The 20,429-nt window shown below is 44.5% G+C and overlaps 1 protein-coding gene across 3 annotated transcripts in view; it reads right to left on the bottom strand.

Annotated features, from left to right (window-relative positions):
• GABRG3 (gamma-aminobutyric acid type A receptor subunit gamma3) overlaps positions 1–20,429 on the bottom strand; it is a 1,146,914-nt gene that overhangs the window by 1,112,369 nt on the left and 14,116 nt on the right. The gene's annotated exons all lie outside the window — the stretch shown is intronic.

Here is a 20,429-nt window from a genome sequence, read left to right as displayed (position 1 = left end):
TTGAACCCCACAAAAAAGTATTTCTGTGAAAACGGGGAAACAAAATGAAAGTATTTGCTTGCATTTGTAGCTGCTTTTTAGGTGCACCTGTACTTCTGATAGCAGGCACAGCCACAGGTCCTGTCTGCTCATCTGTCAGCTTCCCTGTTTTTCTCTATTATTCACAACACACACAATTCTTCTTTGGAATCCTAGCCTTTCCCTTCACTGTTCCTGGCAATAATCTTGATTGATTGATTTCTAACTGTCCCAGATTGATTTTTCACTATACCTGACTAACACCCAACTACTTTCTCTCACAGTCCAGCACAGAATGGCGTTCTGTTAGTTATGCTAGGGCACCTCCCTGCCGCAGCACCGATTGGTTGAAGTTTTTCCTAAGTGAGCAAAGAAAAGTGTAAAAAGCTTCAAACTAAAAGATCCTTGTTTCAGTCTGTACCCTTCTGCTATTAGAATCATGCACAAAGAAACAGAGAGCACTGTCCACTGTGTGGTGGCTGTGCTGGGTTGCTGCAGCTCAGTTCCTACTTATTTGAATGATAGCTGAGCTACAGAAAGGTTTCGGCTATGCCCCTGTTTTATTACTGGCAATAGTATTTTATTAACCCATGTCTATTGTTTTATGGTTGGTAATTGGCCGATGACCTCAAGTGTCTAAGGCCTAGATCAAAATTTAAAAGTTACACAGCAGATGAAGCTAAGAATTTGATCTTAAAAATGTTCCTTCATAATCGTAAAGGTGTGTGTGTGTGTGTGTATGTGTGTTGTGCAAATTAATTCTTGAAACAAACAGTCTTTCAACTCAGTTGAACAAATTTCCAGTCACTTTTACACATAAGATAATAGCTGGCCTAATGGATCAGTGTAAGGTTATCACTGGACACCAAACCGCTCTTATTCAAAAGCCTCTGATAGCAAAACACCATTAGGTAACAAAACTAAAGAGAGAAAGAAATGTTTTTATGTGAAGTGATTGTTAACACTGTTTAATTCTAAGTAGATAAAAATATTCTGTAATCATATTCAGATGAATTTTTTAGCGTGATTTCAAGGATGACATAATTGTCTGTAATTCAGAGCCTGTACACAACTACTTTTAAGTAATTTAATATACCAGTATTAACATAAGTAGAAATAATAACAATGTCAGATGATGGTAAACTTTGAAAGAAAAAAAATATATTTGTGTATAGTTTATATAAATATGAAAAAACATAACTGTATAGCAGATATATTGTCAGACCATCTGACAGCAGATATGCCTACACCCAAGAATGACTTACCTCGACCACCATTCTCATCTTCAATGTTGTATGAAAAATGTATTTTGCTCTACCATGTAGGTATATACACTTATTGTACTGAAAGTAAGTATTAACTTGAGTTGAAATTTTAGCCATATCTAGAGGTTCAATAGGGCAAATTTCAGATTTAGAACCATTTGGCATTTAACCACTTGTGAGATCAGAGTAAAAACCACCATTCAAAAATGCTTAGCTTTTGCACATCTCCAGAATATTTGAAATAAATCCATTATTTACCCACTTTCCCTCCAGCAAAGCCCTGAGACCTGTGGGTTAACCTTTACCATATGTATAGAGGACAGATATACTGATACTGTCATATGCATTTTTTGATCATAGACATGTGTTTTATGCAAATGGTATTTCTACAAATCCAGAAAATCACCACAGCCCATTCGTCTCTTGTTTACTGCTTCCTGATATCCCATTCTCTTTCAAATATGTATGGTAATTTGGGGTCCAGGTACTTCAATTATAGGTCACTGTAGATCAAAGATAACCCACTGTAGATCAATTCTGCAATGTTTGTTTAAAATGTATTTAGTTATTATATTATTCAATATTCTCACCAATAAGAAGTCAACCTCTCTATATGCATTATTCCTAAAAGTATTATTCATAGAAGAAACATGCGCATCCTCCAAAATGTTTTTTTTAGAGCTGAACTTTTTTCTTTTTCTTTTTGTTTTAATTACAATTATTTTATCATGTCTCAAAAGGATACTGTGCAAATATATAACCATAACCACCTGCCATTGACTTATTTTTAACCAGTTCAAGGCTAAGCCATTTTCTTTGTTAATGACTAGCCACAGTCTGACTTTTTCGAAATATATGGAGTTCTGAAGATCATAACAATTTGTCTCTTTAGGTTATTCTGAGATTTTATATTTGTGCCTTTTATACTTTATTAACACAAAGTGCAACTTAATTGTGTTCCCCTATCCATGTTGATAATTTATTATATTGGTTAAACAAAGACAGAGCACAAGTATTAAGTCAGACCCTAGCGACTTAATAGTTAGTCCCTATAGATAGGCAATGACTTATTATAAGCAGAAAACCCCTTTAATTTTATGGCTTTTTTTTGCCTGTAATTGGGGCTGACACATTAATGTTGCATTGTTCTGACACAAAAGGCATAAGCCAAAACAGAGCCCATGAGGTAAAATATAAGGCTAGAATAAAGCTGATAATAAATCCCTATTGATGATAGAGAATAGAGATATTATGTGAAAACTTGAAGGCATGCACTTCTTCTTTATTGGATGGTACTAGTAATTTGTTTTTGAAGGGCCCTTAAAAGACTTTTCATTCACATAAAAATTTAGAGAAGGGGCAGAATGGTGTAAAAATAAAATGAACATTAGTGATCCCCCTCCATTTCTCTTACAATGCCTAACCATTTTCAACAGGTTTCTGTTTCCTGGTCTGCGCTTGACACACAGGAAACAGAATGAGATGCTCGTTCAGCAAATTACTAGAAACATTGATGACCTGCCTCCACCAGCGATTGGATGAGCACGTATCAACTGCCATTTCCTTTGTTGCAACCAGGACAAGAAGACCAGCAAGAACCTGATAAGTGGGTGAGGTATCAGTGTAGTAAGTAATACGTCTATGATTTTATACCATTTTGCCCCTTATCGAAAAAATATTATCCCCTGGACAACTCCTTTAAAATAAATGTCTCTGTTGAGCCCCAAAAAGACTTGACTGTTATTAAATAGTTCATACTTCTAAAAGGACTCATACAGAAAATAACTTTATATGATGGCATTGTTTATGAGACAGTTGCCTAATGTTGTATGTCTAAAAACTGGAGCTTCAGGGGTTATCCCATGACTAATGTAAAAAATGAAAATCAGACACAACATAGTGCATGACGATCTCTTTCTAACAAAGCTAGAACCAGCCCTGTGCCTCACATGGATCCAGAGATCTCCCCCATTCATTACCCTGCTAGATTTACATCAAGCTGAAAGCTCAAGGGGAGTGTCTTTTCTGCTGCAGGGGGCGTGTCTCAGATTAACCTATCACAGCTCAGGAGACAGATGAAGGATGGAACTGAGCATGTGCGGCCTTCTCAGTGAGCAGGTCAAAGAAATAAGAAAAAAACAAAGAGCAGGTGGCGCTATACAGATACTTTTTAGTGAATAACTCAGTGGCTATGCAACATTTTTAATTGTATCCCAAAGTAATACATTTCAGGTGCTGGTTTGAAAACTGTACAAAAAAATTTGTGGGACAACCCCTTTAAATATGTTATACCTCATCTACCATAACTATCAAAGGTGGTTTACATGGGCTTATTGAAAAAACAATACGAGAATTTCAGATATATAATGATAGCCAAAATAGTTTTAGAATAGTAGAGGACAGTACTAGTTTTAGAATAGTGGAGTAGTAGTAGTCCAGAGTGTAAACTCATCTCCTAGGCACTGAGCCTAAATACAACTCCATTACAAGTTCATCTACAGTAGCCAATTATCATCACAATTCGCTCTTCTCTGAGACATCACAAGGATAGATTAGAAAATGGAGATGAACAGCACCAGGTGTTTTTGGTATTCAGTAGTAAGTCATATGTTCTTCTGGGCAAAACAATTTTTTCATCTCCGCATTTCAAAAGCCATACCTTTTTGATACAGCCATATGGCAGCTCATTTTAGGCAGAAGGAGTTATAATTTAATACTGTAACATCATTTTAAGGAACTTCTATTGTCTTGTATAATTTTTTGTTGTTGAATTGTATAGCATATTTTGTGCAACATCATGATATACACAGAGATACTTATAGTACACTGGAATACTCTATTCCAGTGTACTATGCCAGGTACTGTAATAAAAAAATAAGTTTTTAAATGCCTGCACTATTAAAATGACAGATGATCGAATCGAAGCTGACGAAGTGGAATTCGATCTAAATTTCAGGAAAACTTTGATTCGCAACTAATGCGAATTTCCTTGCACTTCGTGGTAACGAATAGAAATTTTCCTAAAATGGCGGTTACATGTGTGAGGACATGGGGCAAGGAACTCTGGGAAGGTGGAATCACCCAGATTGACATGCCTGCATGCAGTCAATCGGCAGCCAACCAGTCCTGTGATGTCACAGTCCTATAAATACGGCAGTCATTTTAGATTTTGCCATTTTCCAGCGTTCAGAGTGCAGGGACAGATGTGTGAAGGCGCTAGGGACAGCTATTGGAAAAACCTCATTGTGGAAAAAAGGATAAGTGCAGGAAAAGGATAGGGAGGAATCATTTCACAGCATCTTAGTGCAGGGAGAGACGCCAGAAGGCACTAGGGACATTGATAGGAAAATGATTTACAGTGCAGGGAACGATTATTTGGGGATCCAAATAGTGATTAGAAAGCTCTGTCATTCCAGCTTTTTGATATTGGGCTGCAAGTGTTATGTTGGAAAGCCTTTAGTGGCTTATATCTTAGTAACTTGTACAGTACTACAAGAAAAATATATACGCATTTCACTTTGGTAGTTATTTCTGGTCAAAGCGTATGGGGCGTATTACATTCTTAGTGCATTTCTGTAGTTAATTCTGGTGAAAGCGTATAGGGGAGTATTTCAGTTAAATTAGGAAAAATATATACGTACTGCACCGTTGCAGTTATTTCTGTTAGAAGAGTATAGGGGCGTATTTCAGTAATAAAAAGATAAATATATATGCACTGCACTGTTAGTTATTTCTGGTGAAAGCATAAAGGGGCATATTTCAGTAAAATAAAAATATATACGCACTGCACTATTTAATTGTTTTCTGGTTAATACGTATAGTGGGCTTTTTCATTCCAACAAAAAATATATATTCTCAGGTCACTTCTGCAGTTATTTCTGTTGACAGCTTATAGGGAAGTATTTCATTAAAAAAAGGAAAAATATATATGCAAAAGTAAAAAAAAAGAAAAAAATTTCTCACTGCATTTCTGCAGTTATTTCTGTTAAAAGTGTATAGGGGCGTATTACAGTAAAAAAAGAAAAATATCTAACTTCGGCAGTTATATCTGTTGAAAGCCTGACTAGGAGTCAGCAGGGTGGCAGCAGTGGGACGTCGGGAGCCAAGCATCCCTGGGGTAGAGCACCTGATTTGCAGCAGCCTACATGCCCGAGAAGTAGTGGTGCAGGGGTTCACGGAAGTAGTGGCTGTAGCAGTCAGTCAGTGCAGCGGTTATATGTGTTATTTTGTATTTCAGTACAATAAGAAAAATACATTCTCAGTTCACATCGGCGGCGGTTAGATGTGTTGAAAGCGTTTAGTGGCCCATTTCAGAACAAACAGAAAAATACATTCTCAGTTCACGTTGGCGGTTATATGTGTTGAAAGCATAGCTGGGATTCAGCAGGGTGGCAGCAGTGGGAGGTCAGGAGCCAAATGTGCCCGTGAAGCAGCCTACCTACCCGGGAAGTAGCAGGGGTTCATGGAAGTAGCGGCAGTAGCAGTCAGTCAGTGCGGCGGTTGAAGTATTTAGGTAGAAAAACAAAATGTATTCAGCGGACAGCACTGCGGTTATATGCAGTTAAATCTCCATGATGTCTCCATGATAAATCTGCAGCTTGGGGGCCCCGTGTGGCTTCTACTCACTTTAAAAATAATCCTTTAGCAGAGGGAATAGATGCTGGATGACCGGGACGCTCTATGACCTTCCCAGGAGCAGTGGTTCATTTCTGAGACGTCCCTATAGTGCGGGGGGAATCCAAAGACCCTTTCCATCTCCATGCTTCGTTATAGGTGGTAAAATCTTTATTGAAGTATTTTGGTGGAAAAATAAATTTTATTCAGTGTTCAGCGCTGCGGTTATATGCGTTAAAATCTTTTGTGAATTATTTCGGTGGAAAAACTAATTTTATTCAGTGCTCCAGTTATATGTGGCAAAATCTGTTGTGACTTATTTTGATGAAAAAAAAAAATTGTATTCAGCGCTGCAGTTATATGTGGTAAAATCTTTTGTGACTTGTTTCGGTGGGAAAAAAAAAATTGTATTCAGCATTCAGCGCTGCAGTTATATGTGGTAAAATCTCCATGATGTCTCTATAATAAATCTGCAGTGTGGGGGCCCCTGTGTGGCTTCTACACATTTTAAAAATAATCCTTCAGCGGAGCGAATAGACCTTCCCAGGAACTTGTATTCAGCAATGTATTTGGCGTTAAGCGCTGCAGTTATATACATTACATTTTTTTTTATTAATCGGTGGAAATACAAATTTCAACCTCCTCCATTAACTTTCTCATCTCTTCATTAGCATTGGACACACTAACTTTACACCCCACCCAGATATATATACACTGCTCAAAAAAATAAAGGGAACACAAAAATAACACATCATAGATCTGAATTAATTAAAGGGTTTCTGTCACCCCACAAAACTCATATTTTTTTTTTTGGATAGTTATATTCCTTATAGCGCGATATAGGAGAATATAATAGTCTTACTTACTTTCATGCGGCCGATTCTTTAGAAAACGAAGTTTTATAATATGCAAATCAGGGCTCTACCAGCAAGTAGGGCGTCTACTTGCTGGTAGCCACAGCAGAAATCCGCCCCCTCCTCTTGTTGATTGACAGGGCCAGCCGTGATCTCCTCCTCCGGCCGGCCCTGTCAGTATTTCAAAAATCGCGCGCCTCTGGTCATTCGGCGCAGGCGCTCTGAGATGAGGAGGCTCGTCTCCTCAGCACTCCCTCAGTGCGCCTGCGCCGATGACATCACCGAAAGAGAAGACGTCATCGGCGCAGGCGCACTGAGGGAGTGCTGAGGAGACGAGCCTCCTCATCTCAGATTGCCTGCGCCGAATGACCAGAGGCGCGCGATTTTTGAAATACTGACAGGGCCGGCCGGAGGAGGAGATCACGGCTGGCCCTGTCAATCAACAAGAGGAGGGGGCGGTTTTCTGCTGTGGCTACCAGCAAGTAGACGCCCTACTTGCTGGTAGAGCCCTGATTTGCATATTATAAAACTTAGTTTTCTAAAGAATCGGCCGCATGAAAGTAAGTAAGACTATTATATTCTCCTATATCGCGCTATAAGGAATATAACTATCCAAAAAAAAAAAAAAGAGTTTTGTGGGGTGACAGAAACCCTTTAAATATTCTTCTGAAATATTTTGTTCTTTACATAGTTGAATGTGCTGACAACAAAATTACGCAAAAAATAAAATGGAAATCAAGTTTTTTAACCCATGGAGGTCTGGTTTTGGAGTCACCGTCAAAATTGAAGTGGAAAAACACACTACAGGCTGATCCGACTTTGATGTAATGTCCTTAAAACAAGTCAAAATGAGGCTCAGTAGTGTGTGTCGCCTCCACGTGCCTGTATGACCTCCCTACAACGCCTGTGCATGCTCCTGATGAGGTGGCGGACGGTCTCCTGAGGGATCTCCTCCCAGACCTGGACTAAAGCATCTGCCAACTCCTGGACAGTCTGTGGTGCAACGTGACGTTGGTGGATAGAGCAAGACGTGATGTCCCAGATGTGCTCAATTGGATTCAGGTCTGGGGAACGGGCGGGCCAGTCCATAGCAACAATGCCTTCGTCTTGCAGGAACTGCTGACACACTCCAGCCACATGAGGTCTAGCATTGTCTTGCATTAGGAGGAACCCAGGGCCAACCACACCAGCATATGGTCTCACAAGGGGTCTGAGGATCTCATCTCGGTACCTAATGGCAGTCAGGCTACCTCTGGCGAGCACATGGAGGGCTGTGCGGCCCTCCAAAGAAATGCCACCCCACACCATTACTGACCTAATGCCAAATCGGTCATGCTGGAGGATGTTGCAGGCAGCAGAACGTTCTCCACGGCGTCTCCAGACTCTGTCACGTCTGTCACATGTGCTCAGTGTGAACCTGCTTTCATCTGTTAAGTGCACAGGGCGCCAGTGGCGAATTTGCCAATCTTGGTGTTTTCTGGCAAATGCCAAACGTCCTGCACAGTGTTGGGCTGTAAGCACAACCCCCACCTGTGGACGTCGGGCCCTCATATCACCCTCATGGAGTCTGTTTCTGACTGTTTGAGCACACACATGCACATTTGTGGCCTGCTGGAGATCATTTTGCAGGGCTCTGGCAGTGCTCCTCCTGTTCCTCCTTGCACAAATGCGGAGGTAGCGGTCCTGCTGCTGGGTTGTTGCCCTCCTACGGCCTCCTCCACGTCTCCTGATGTACTGGCCTGTCTCCTGGTAGCGCCTCCATGCTCTGGACACTACGCTGACGGACACAGCAAACCTTCTTGCCACAGCTCGCATTGATGTGCCATCCTGGATAAGCTGCACTACCTGAGCCACTTGTGTAGGTTGTAGACTCCGTCTCATGCTACCACTAGAGTGAAAGCACCGGCAGCATTCAAAAGTGACCAAAACATCAGCCAGGAAGCATAGGAAGTGAGAAGTGGTCTGGGGTTACCACCTGCAGAACCACTCCTTTATTGGGGGTGTCTTGCTAATTGCCTATAATTTCCACCTGTTGTCTATCCCATTTGCACAACAGCATGTGAAATTGATTGTCACTCAGTGTTGCTTCCTAAGTGGACAGTTTGATTTCACAGAAGTGTGATTGACTTGGAGTTACATTGTGTTGTTTAAGTGTTCCCTTTATTTTTTTGAGCAGTGTATATATATATATATACACACACACACTGTATGGTGCAAGCATCACCTAGGGCCGAATAAAGGTAAATGACACTGCCCGCCTGTTGAAGTGAAATACAGCATGATACCACAATACATTTGATATGACATTTAGCAAGAGTTTCAAGTGCCCACATATAGCACATAGTGGGACACTGCATCAAGATGAATCAGGTGTGGATCAGCCAGAATTTTCACACATCAATGTCTGATGCATCAGACTAGATCATCCATGGTGCCATACCAACAATTTGATAAGAGACCGGTTTCTTCTGGCTACCTGCCTCAGCTACTATTCTGATGCTGTTACTCACCTGATGCCACACATCTGATGCCAAGTGCTCTTTCTTTCACCCACCATCTTTAGCGGGTACTGGTACTGCCACCCACCTCCACAGTATGTCACCTTTCCACTCTGTGGCCTCCTGATGCTGCCGCTACCTTCAGACTCTGTCATTGTGCCACTCTGTAGTCTCCTCATGCTGCTGCCACCTCCAGGCCCTGTCATTTAGCCACTCGGTGGTCTCCTCATGCTGCTTTCACCTCACCACTATGTAATAGCTCAACTACTGTGGACTTCTCATATTGTTCCCACCCTCCCCACTTCATGACTAGTCCACTATTTTGACTTTCGGCTTAGCTGACATTGCAGTGGCCGGGTACGGGTTGTAAATGTTCTGCATTTGTCGTGACGCCAATTGCAGAGTGCGCAGGGTACTATCCCAGGCCCCTTCCAAGGTGTTATAACGCACTTCCGAGATTAGGAATGCCAGAGTAGTGTAATGGCCTATAATGTCTCTATAGGGTAGTGGTAATTGTGTCAACTGTGTCTCCTACCTGGGTACGGCTGGACTCCTGGCTCCTGGCTCACTTGCAATAAATATGAGTGTAGTTATAGTAGGAGTAATAGAGGAATTTTGCAGCAGAAATGATGTCCAGAGCTTTAGATGAAGTTGAAACGTTTCTTTACTGAAGATAACTTGTGTCCAAGCAGTATACAGCTTTGGTCTCTGGTTCCAGCAGGTTTTAGCAAATGATTGGCAGGAAATGAATGCTTCTGCTTTAAACTTGGAGCTTGCAGGATAAGTTGTCTGCTTGGTAACTCTGTAATTGTGGCAGAAAATAATCTTCTGCACTTTTCTGTAACTTCTGCTTTATGGGGACAGACTAGCTGAGCAGGAATGGCTTCTCCTAGGTTTCTGGACTTATCTCTCAGATGGTTTCTCAGGGGATGCTTTCCTTCTGGAACTCTGCAGGTTGTCTGTAGTTTTTTGCTTCTTCATCCAGCTGAGGCTGAAGGAGTTCAGAATGGGACTATGACTAAGTCTCAGACCGAGACTTGGTTCTTGCTGTCTTCCCAAAACAGGGGGTAACTAAATCTCAGTCTAACAGTTTTTTCCCTCCCTTGCTGCAGGAAGATCGAATAGTCCACCTCTCTTCAGCAGGGGAGCAGAATAGAACAGGATCTTTCCACTCTGAACTGCCATAACATTAAAACTATCTATACCAGGGCTGGTCAACCTGCGGCTCTCCAGCTGTTGTAAAACTACAACTCCCACCATGCCCTGCTGTAGGCTGATAGCTGTAAGCAGACTGGGCATGCTGGGAGTTGTAGTTAAGCAACATCTGGAGAGCCACAGGTTGGCCATCCCTGATCTATACGAATGATGCTGCCACCTGCTGGTATACCAGGAAAATGACTTGAACAATCGTATTTAACATGGTTTTAGAGCATATCAGATGACAATATAATGGCTCCTAGAAGATAGTAGCGGGGTAGAGGCGTGTAGTAACAACTCTGGGGTGTTGCAACATCATCATTTATTTGACACTTATTCTGATCTGTCAGAGAGAAGGAAAAATGAGACGCACAACGAATCCTGTCTGTGTAGCAGCTTTAAGGCCATCACAATTAGGAGACTATAAGGCTGTCTAATTAGGAGACTATAAAAATTCTGCAGTGAGAGCAGCACAGCCTTTTTGAATCCAGAGGGAAAACAAACCAGGCTGGTGTAGTGAGCTGCATTTCTATTTATATAGGCAGATATATAACGCAAGTTTGACCGCGACGCGTGGTTGATTAAGTGTGGTTGCGTAAGTGTGTGATTTAAGATTAAGTGAGTTAAGATTAAGTGATTTCAGTGGGGGACTGCAATTAGCCAGTTTCTTAGTACTACATTATATTGTATTCTTCGTTTTTGTGGTGTAATCCCCATTTAGTATGTGTTGCACAATTGACAACGCAGTCCAGTACACATCTTGCATGATGTATGCAGTCCTGGAACAGCCGTTCGAGGGTGTATATCTTTGTTCAAGATGTGAGCAAATTACCCGTTTGGAATCGCAAATCGAGTCTCTAAATGTGCAAGTTGCAACACTGAGAGGCATTGACAATTTGCAAAAGAGTTTGCTTCTCACTGAGCAAGCACTCTTTGGGGTAGATAGGGAGAGGAGGCTGAGGAAAGTGAGGTAGCTAGCTGGGTAACAGTTAGAAAGCAGGGTAGAGGGAAGAGTGCCAGGGAGGCTAGCCCTGATCTGACACACCCCAAGTTTGCACGTTTGGCAGATGAGGGGGATCTCAGTCCAGGGACGGCACTGCTGCAGCCGGACACTTCCCCTGCCAGTCAGGGGAATGTCAGCTCCAGTAAGCAGGGGACCAGGAGAGCAGGGCAGGAGAGACAGGTGCTGGTAGTGGGAGACTCCATTATTAGGGGAACAGATAGGGAAATCTGTCACAAAGACTGTGATCACCGAACAGTGTGCTGTCTTCCCAGGGCCGGCCTTAGGTGTTCAGGTGCCCTGTGCGAGCTAACCTTGTGGCGCCCCCCCCCCCACGAAAAAAAAAAAACACTGCTTGTTGCTGGCATCATGGCATAGGCAGGCTGACTATCCAACCAAGTAGTTACCAGCCCACACACCCCAAAGGCCGGTGTAATGTTATACTTCCCTACTTCGTGAGATTTCCCTACCCTCGTCACTTCCGGTCGCACCGGACATTATTCCCCCCCTCTCCCTTGTCACTCTCATTATTCCACCCCCCCTCCCTTGTCACTCTCATTATTCCCCCCCTCTCCCTTGTCACTCTCATTATTCCCCCCCTCTCCCTTGTCACTCTCATTATTCCACCCCCCTCTCCATTGTCACTCTCATTATTCCACCCCCCCTCCCTTGTCACTCTCATTATTCCCCCCTCTCCCTTGTCACTCTCATTATTTCCCCTCCCTCCCCCCTTGTCATTCATTATTTCCCCCCCTTGTCACTCATTATTTCCCCCCCCCCCGTCACTCTCATTATTCCCCCCCTTGTCACTCTCATTATTTCCCCCCCCTCCCCCCTTGTCACTCTCATTATTTCCTCCCCCCCTCCCCCTTTTCACTCTCATTATTTCCTCCCCCCTCCCCCCTTGTCACTCTCATTCTACTCCCACCTCCACCTCTAGTGTAGCGTGGCCGAGCTCTGTTCGATCCGCGGTACAGGAGCATTTGTTTCCTGTACCCGGCCGGACTGACAGGAAGTGCACACTAAGTGCACACTAAGTGAGCACTTCCTGTCACTTCCTGTCAGTCCGGCCGGGTACAGGAAACAAAAGCTCCTGTACCGCGGATCGAATAGAGCTCGGCCACGCTACATTAACAGCACACAGCAGGCGCAGGCAGGATTCTTTAGAGCGGCAAGCGCTCAGCCTCAGCCGCTCAGGCGGCGCAGCATGAGGGGCGCCGCCGGCCGCCCGAACTTATATAAGCAACTTTTTTTTTTTTTACACCGCAACGGGCGCCGGGCGCCCCCTGCTAAACACAGGAGAGGGGGAGATGGAGGGGGCAGGGGGCCCGCCCTGAGGGAGAACACAAGTGCCGCCTCGCCTGCCGCATATTACATTGCGAGCTGCCGGCCGCCCGGCGCCCCTGTTGCTATGGCGGCCGCACAGCCTGCACACCCCAAAGGTCGGCCCTGTGTCTTCCTGATGCTAGAGTTCGACACATCGCGGATCGGGTTGACAGATTACTGGGAGAGGCTGGAGAAGATCCAGTGGTCATGGTCCATATCGGAACCAATGAAAAAGTTAGGGGTAGGTGGAGAGTCCTTAAAAATGATTTCAAGGATTTAGGTCAAAAGCTTTGGGCAAGGACCTCGAAGGTAGTATTTTCCGAAATACTACCTGTACCACGGGCCACACAAGAAAGGCAGTGGGAGATTAGGGAGATTAACAAGTGGCTCAAGAACTGGTGTAGGAAGCTGGGGTTTGGGTTCCTGGAGAACTGGGCCGACTTCTCTATCGGCTACAGGCTCTATCGTAGGGACGGGCTGCACCTCAATGGGGAAGGGGCAGCTGTGTTGGGGAAGAAGATGGCTAGAAGGTTGGAGGAGTGTTTAAACTAGGGACTGGGGGGAGGGAAATTACATTATAGGAGGGGAAGATAGTGCAGATAGAGACCGGGGGAAAGGTAGTGAGACTGGGGGAGGAATGGAAGGAGGGACTAGATCAGTTCAGAAGGAAAGGTGTAGGGTAAAAAATATACATAAACCTCTTAAATGTATGTATTTTAATGCCCGAAGCCTGACAAATAAAACTGGGGAACTGGAATTAGTGATGTGTGGGGAGGACTATGACATAGTGATAATAACAGAGACATGGCTGGATGATAGCTATGACTGGGCAGTTTTTGTACAAGGTTACAGTCTGTTTAGAAAGGATCTACAAAACCGGAGAGGGGTAGGGGTTTGCCTTTATGTAAAGTCCTGTCTAAAGCCCACACTCCGTGAAGATATAAGTGAGGGACATGAACATGTGGAGTCACTGTGGGTAGAGATACATGGAGCTAAAAACAATAATAAATTACTAATAGCGTCCACAGAAAATCTACTAATAAATGAGATAGACAAGGCGGCAAATCATAATGAGGTGGTTATTATGGGGGACTTCAACTACCCAGATATAGACTGGGAAACTGAAACTTGTACATCTCATAAAGGAAACAGGTTCTTGGCAATAACCAAAGACAATTACCTCTTCCAACTGGTTCAGGACCTGACTAGAGGGACGGTCATACTGGACTTAGTATTAACCAATAGGCCTGACAGAACAACAGATGTGCAGGTTGGCGGACACCTGGGAAATAGTGACCATAAAGTAATAACCTTCCAATTATCATTCAAAAGAGCGTTTCTACACGGAGGAACAAAAATACCAAACTTCAAAAAAGCTAAATTTAGCCAACTAATAGAGGCCATAGGCCTAACTAACTGGGACAAAGTCCTCAAAAATAAAAATACAGCCACAAAATGGGATATCTTTAAAAGCATCCTAAAATCTCATTGTGAGAGGCACATACCGTATGGGAATAAAAGGTTAAGGAACAAAAATAAACCAATGTGGATAAACAGAACTGTAAAGAAAGCAATAAATGACAAAAAGAAAGCATATAAATCACTAAAACAGGAGGGTAGCACAGAAGCACTGAAAAACTAGGAAAGGAAAAAAATAGAACATGTAAAAAACAAATAAAAGCGGCCAAACTAGAGACCAAGAGATTAATTGCCAAAGAGAGTAAAACTAACCCTAAAATGTTCTTCAATTATATAAATGTTAAAAAAGTATAAATCTGAAGGTGTCGGCCCTTTAAAGAGTAATGAGGGGGGAGTCGCAGAGAGCGACGAGGAGAAAGCAAAGCTGTTAAATATTTTTTCTCCAATGTATTCACTGAGGAAAATAAACTGTCAGATGAAATGCTGAATGTAAAAATAAATTCCCCATTAAAAGTGTCCTGTCTGACCTAGGAAGAAGTACAACAGCAACTTAAAAAGATTAAAATAGACAAATCGCCAGGACCGGATGGCATACACCCCTGTATCCTAAGGGAATTAAGTAATGTCATAGCCAGACCCTTATTTCTGATATTTGCAGACTCTATACTGACAGGGAATGTCCCACAGGATTGGCGCATAGCAAATGTGGTGCCAATATTCAAAAAGGGTCCAAAAACAGAGCCTGGAAACTATAGGCCGGTAAGTTTAACATCTGTTGTGGGTAAACAGTTTGAAGGTTTTCTGAGAGATGCTATCTTAGAGCATCTTAACGGAAATAAGCAAATAACGCCATATCAGCATGGCTTCGTGAGGGATCGGTCATGCCAAACTAATTTAATCAGTTTCTATGAGGAGGTAAGTTCTAGACTTGACAGTGGTGAATCAATGGATGTCGTATATCTGGACTTCTCCAAAGCATTTGACACTGTACCACATAAAAGGTTAGTATATAAAATGAGAATGCTCGGACTGGGAGAAAACATCTGTATGTGGGTAAGTAACTGGCTGAGGGATAGAAAACAGAGGGTGGTTATTAGTGGTACACAATCAGATTGGGTCACTGTCACTTGTGGAGTACCTCAGGGGTCAGTATTGGGCCCTATTCTCTTCAATATATTTATTAATGATCTTGGAGAAGGCTTGCATAGTAAAATATAAATTTTCGCAGATGACACTAAACTGTGTAAAGTAATTAACACTGAAGAGGACCGTATACTACTACAGAGCGATCTGGATAGGCTGGAGGCTTGGGCAGATAAGTGGCAGATGAGGTTTAACACTAACAAATGTAAAGTTATGCACATGGGAAGGAATAATGCAAGTCACCCGTACATACTAAATGGTAAAACACTCGGTAACACTGACATGGAAAAGGATCTAGGAATTTTAATAAACAGCAAACTAAGGCCTCTTTCACACTTGCGTTGTCCGGATCCGGCGTGTACTCCACTTGCCGGAATTACACGCCGGATCCGGAAAAACGCAAGTGTACTGAAAGCATTTGAAGACGGAACCGTCTTCCAAATGCGTTCAGTTTTACTATGGCACCCAGGACGCTATTAAAGTCCTGGTTGCCATAGTAGGAGCGGGGAGCGGGGGAGCAGTATACTTACAGTCCGTGCGGCTCCCGGGGCGCTCCAGAGTGACGTCAGAGCGCCCCATGCGCATGGATGACGTGATCCATGTGATCACATGATCCATGCGCTTGGGGCGCCCTGACGTCACTCTGAAGCGCCCGGGGAGCCGCACGGACGGTAAGTATACTGCTCCCCCGCTCCCCGCTACACTTTACCATGGCTGCCAGGACTTTAGCGTCCCGGCAGCCATGGTAACCACTCTGAAAAAGCTAAATGTCGGCTCCGGCAATGCGCCGAAACGACGTTTAGCTTAAGGCCGGATCCGGATCAATGCCTTTCAATGGGCATTAATTCCGGATCCGGCCTTGCGGCAAGTGTTCCGGATTTTTGGCCGGAGCAAAAAGCGCAGCATGCTGCGGTATTTTCTCTGGCCAAAAAACGTTCCGTTCCGGAACTGAAGACATCCTGATGCATCCTGATGCATCCTGAACGGATTTCTCTCCATTCAGAATGCATTAGGATAATCCTGATCAGGATTCTTCCGGCATAGAGCCCCGACGACGGAACTCTATGCCGGAAGACAAGAACGCAAGTGTGAAAGAGCCCTAAGCTGCAAAAACCAGTGTCAGTCAGCTGCTGCCAAAGGGGCATAGATGCCCGTGATGAGAACACAGTCCTACCACTTTGCAAATCATTAGTCAGACCACACATGGAGTACTGTGTACAGTTCTGGGCTCCTGTAAACAAGGCAGACATAGCAGAGCTAGAGAGGGTCCAGAGGAGGGCAACTAAAGTAATAACTGGAATGGGGCAACTACAGTACCCTGAAAGATTATCAAAATTAGGGTTATTCACTTTAGAAAAAAGACGACTGAGGGGAGATCTAATTACTACACTGCGTGCAGAATTATTAGGCAAATGAGTATTTTGACCACATCATCCTCTTTATGCATGTTGTCTTACTCCAAGCTGTATAGGCTCGAAAGCCTACTACCAATTAAGCATATTACAGTAGGTGATGTGCATCTCTGTAATGAGAAGGGGTGTGGTCTAATGACATCAACACCCTATATTAGGTGTGCATAATTATTAGGCAACTTCCTTTCCTTTGGCAAAATGGGTCAAAAGAAGGACTTGACAGGCTCAGAAAAGTCAAAAATAGTGAGATATCTTGCAGAGGGATGCAGCACTCTTAAAATTGCAAAGCTTCTGAAGCGTGATCATCGAACAATCAAGCGTTTCATTCAAAATAGTCAACAGGGTCGCAAGAAGCGTGTGGAAAAACCAAGGCGCAAAATAACTGCCCATGAACTGAGAAAAGTCAAGCGTGCAGCTGCCAAGATGCCACTTGCCACTTGTTTGGCCATATTTCAGAGCTGCAACATCACTGGAGTGCCCAAAAGCACAAGGTGTGCAATACTCAGAGACATGGCCAAGGTAAGAAAGGCTGAAAGACGACCACCACTGAACAAGACACACAAGCTGAAACGTCAAGACTGATTTTTCTAAGGTTTTATGGACTGATGAAATGAGAGTGAGTCTTGATGGGCCAGATGGATGGGCCCGTGGCTGGATTGGTAAAGGGCAGAGAGCTCCAGTCCGACTCAGACGCCAGCAAGGTGGAGGTGGAGTACTGGTTTGGGCTGGTATCATCAAAGATGAGCTTGTGGGGCCTTTTCGGGTTGAGGATGGAGTCAAGCTCAACTCCCAGTCCTACTGCCAGTTTCTGGAATACACCTTCTTCAAGCAGTGGTACAGGAAGAAGTCTGCATCCTTCAAGAAAAACATGATTTTCATGCAGGACAATGCTCCATCACACGCGTCCAAGTACTCCACAGCGTGGCTGGCAAGAAAGGGTATAAAAGAAGAAAATCTAATGACATGGCCTCCTTGTTCACCTGATCTGAACCCCATTGAGAACCTGTGGTCCATCATCAAATGTGAGATTTACAAGGAGGGAAAACAGTACACCTCTCTGAACAGTGTCTGGGAAGCTGTGGTTGCTGCTGCACGCAATGTTGATGGTGAACAGATCAAAACACTGACAGAATCCATGGATGGCAGGCTTTTGAGTGTCCTTGCAAAGAAAGGTGGCTATATTGGTCACTGATTTGTTTTTGTTTTGTTTTTGAATGTCAGAAATGTATATTTGTGAATGTTGAGATTTTATATTGGTTTCACTGGTAAAAATAAATAATTGAAATGGGTATATTTGTTTTTTGTTAAGTTGCCTAATAATTATGCACAGTAATAGTCACCTGCACACACAGATATCCCCCTAAAATAGCTAAAACTAAAAACAAACTAAAAACTACTTCCAAAAATATTCAGCTTTGATATTAATGAGTTTTTTGGGTTCATTGAGAACATGGTTGTTGTTCAATAATAAAATTTGTGGTCATGGCTACGGCGGAGAGCTAGTGCCCCGAACGTGCCGAGACCTGAGGGAGGAAACCGACCTGCCTAAACTAATATGGCTGGAGAGGTGCCCTTAGCCATGCCGCGGGTAAGCCTAAAAGGGGGCATACCCTGAGGAGAATGGAAAGAAAAGGGGAGGGAGGGTGGGGCACCGAAAACGCCCGCACATGAGGAGAGGGCGTGCCTCCTTTTAAGAGCGCCTACGCCCCTCCCACAAATGCAGGCTGACATGTCAGCCTTAAACTACTTGTGGTCATGGCTACGGCGGAGAGCTAGTGCCCCGAACGTGCCGAGACCTGAGGGAGGAAACCGACCTGCCTAAACTAATATGGCTGGAGAGGTGCCCTTAGCCATGCCGCGGGTAAGCCTAAAAGGGGGCAAAAATACATATGAGTAGGGAGAGAAAACCCTGAATGCAACTGGCCAAGTTACCATACCAAAACTGTGGAATGCCTGGGATATCTCGGCCTGAAGGTGGTATGTAACGTGGAAACCTGAGGAGCGTCGGTGACCCATTAGCGGATGACGTGGCCGGGGACGTGTGCAATGAAACCGCGGATGCAGCTCCAAAACGGAAGGAGTGTCCTGACATGGTCTGGGGGTTGAAACCCAAGCCCGCCGTCAGAGTGCGAACATGGGAGATGCACTGCGAGGCCGTGAGGGCCGAGGCCTGGAACGGGAGCAATGGGCGGCCAGGGCGGAGTCCCCCAGAGCCGCCAGCCAGCTCCTAAGCACCTGGACCCGCACCATGCGTGCGTGGACTGGAATGACTTCACCTCCCCTGGTGGACCCACCTGTGAGGTTGGAAGTGAGGAGATGTGAGGAGGAATGGTCGTCGTGCCATACCAGCTGACCCCCGGTTGAACCCTTGGACCTGGCTGAACCGAGGGTGTATGCGCTGTGTCCTAAGAACCCGCAGAACTAAGGTACATGGCCGCCTTAGACAGTGCTGGAAAGGAGCCCAAAAGAAAGACCAACTAGGGAGGTGGAAAGCTTCTAAATGATCCCCTGACACAGCCAGCCTGCTCGGGACGGCCGCGGGACTACTCTTCTGAACACCCCCTAACCGTTTGAAACGGAAAAACCGACCTACTTTCGGGGTCTTCCAACATGGAGAAAGTTGGACTTCGGCCAAATACTGTTGAAGATGTTGAAGGATAGTTGTGGAACCGGATGGCCTGGATCTTGAGGACACATCAGCTGGGGGTGAGCCCTGAAACCTACATGAAGGGGCCCTACATTCGTAGTAATGACAAGCAGTTTGGCTGCGGCAGGGAATGAAAAGCCAGGGAGCAGTCTCGGTAGCGTACGGAACTCTACCTGGGGGAACGGGCCCTAGGGTGGAGGTTGTTGGCAAGGCTAGAGTGGACTGGACAGGTGGCAGCCCCCAGTAGGACTTGACGGCCAGGAGGCTGGACTGGACGTCCGAAACCAAGGAGGCGACGGAGTACATCCCGGCATGTAGCTGCGCCAGGGACACCTGAAGGGTGGACATGGAGACTTGCTCCAAGACCGGGGCTGCTGGTTCAGCCATCAGTAGCCTGGCTCTGCTTTACGGTGGAAGCAGGGTAGGAACCCTCTCCTGGTTGAGCTTCGTGACCAACTTCGGAATTGACCAACTCCTTAGGGCCGCTTGGGTGCGGGTGTTTTGGTACGGATAGACCTTCTTCGATGTTGGAAATGCGACCTACTGCAGCTGAAATCGTACCGGAGAAGGACTACCGAATCGAGTCTGAAACATGACAGGCGACAGAAACAGTAATTTAACAGTGTGAACCTGAAGTGACAGGTAACAGAAAATAAATGATACCGCGTAAGACTTTGAGTGATCCGGACACTTGTGTACGCCTGAGCGTGATAACCATGGCATGAGAAGTGACGAACGTGGACCCTAAACGAAAGAGGCAACGGAAACTGGAAACGTACATCGATGCGCAGCCGGTGGCAGACACGGCGTGACATGAACGTAAGCCTGAAGCGTGACAGGCAACACCTGAAAAATAAAAAACACGTGAGCCTGAAGCGCAACAGGCGGCAGATGATTGATTGAAACGTAAGTCTGAAGCGTAACAGCCAAACCTAGACAAATTGAAAACGTAAGCCTGAAACGTAACAGGCAACAGATAATTCAAATAACACGTAAGCCTGAAGCGTAATAGGCAACCTGAGATGAATTTAGAAAC

Source organism: Bufo bufo, chromosome 3 (genome assembly GCF_905171765.1).
Source record: "Bufo bufo chromosome 3, aBufBuf1.1, whole genome shotgun sequence".
In the NCBI taxonomy this organism is placed as follows: Eukaryota; Metazoa; Chordata; class Amphibia; order Anura; family Bufonidae; genus Bufo; species Bufo bufo.
The sequence above is the reverse complement of the archived record's forward strand: the minus strand, read 5'-3'. Positions and strand labels throughout refer to the sequence as shown.